Consider the following 1312-nt stretch of genomic DNA (forward strand, 5'->3'; position numbering starts at 1 on the left):
GAAGAAGAAGAAGAAGAAGAAGAAGAAGAAGAAGAAGAAGAAGAAGAAGAAGAAGAAGAAGAAGAACAACAACAACAACAACAACAACATGAAGAAGAAGAACAAGAACAAAAACTCGACTCGAAAACGAAGAAGAAAAAGAAGTAGACGTAGCAGAATAGAAACGATTTGGCGTATTGTGCCCTCAAATGCAATGAGAAGCGGGCGAGGGATAAGGAGAGGGGACGTGACCAACAGACAGGTCAATAATTAGCATTATACTGACCGAGAGGAAACATACCGTATTGATTGAAACTTTGGCAGTAGAAGAATATAACATTAATTGTTAATTTGATTTATAACAAAATAAGAGAGGACTTGGTTTTACTTTTTTTCATACACGTGCAAAGGTTGAAGCTTTCCTTCTCGCAGCCAATTTGTAGCCACCAGAGTCAGAATTAACCCCCCGAGGCGGTGCTACTGACTGAAGTGTCTTTAGGCCATTCCAAAAGGGGGGGGGGGGCATTATCTTCTCGAGTTCTTATGCACAGTAGAGATGTAATTGTAAATGGGCTGATTCATCAATGTCATGCTCATAACTGTGCCTGAACTACAATAGGGAACTGCTGCCTTTTCTTTCCTAATCCTTACTATCGTCATTTTTACTCTACTTCTTTTGTATGTCTGTCACACTCTTGTGACCCGGTATTTCCGGGGTGCCTTGATAGTCAAAGCAGACTTTGTGCTGTTGAAGCTAGAGAGGTGAGCAGAGTAAGTCTGATTCCCTGTAATGACTTCTCTGTTTACATCAACCCCTTGGCGCTCATATGACCTTATGCAGTTGCGAGCGCCGTAAAACCTCTACTAAAACAAACAAACAAGAGTCAGATTCTCGGTTGAGGCAACTCAAAAAATGAAGAAGTCTTCTCGTAGTGAAGAGGTTAAAGGACAGGAACTGTAGTGGGCACTTCTCATCCCCATCTTCACTATTACCTCATCATGAACCTGATGCTCCATCATTACTACAACAGCATGTCGAGGTATTAGTTGTACCAATTCCAAAATTTAACAATCAGTTCCCCACCACTGTATCATTCCCCTTTAAAAAATTGCAAAGAGCAATTTTCAAGATCAGAGAGACAGAAAGAGTTGGCGTAAGGTCATTCACGGGGTATAGAAGTTTGATTTAAAAAAAAAAAAAGTTCTTAACCCATCCACCCTACCCGCCAGCCCAATAAAACAGGACCTACACATACATACAAATGGAAAAAGAAGGACAGAAAGAGAGAGAGAGAGAGAGAGAGAGAGAGAGAGAGAGAGAGAGAGAGAGAGA

Source organism: Aplysia californica, unplaced genomic scaffold (assembly GCF_000002075.1).
Source record: "Aplysia californica isolate F4 #8 unplaced genomic scaffold, AplCal3.0 scaffold00096, whole genome shotgun sequence".
Taxonomy (NCBI): domain Eukaryota; kingdom Metazoa; phylum Mollusca; class Gastropoda; order Aplysiida; family Aplysiidae; genus Aplysia; species Aplysia californica.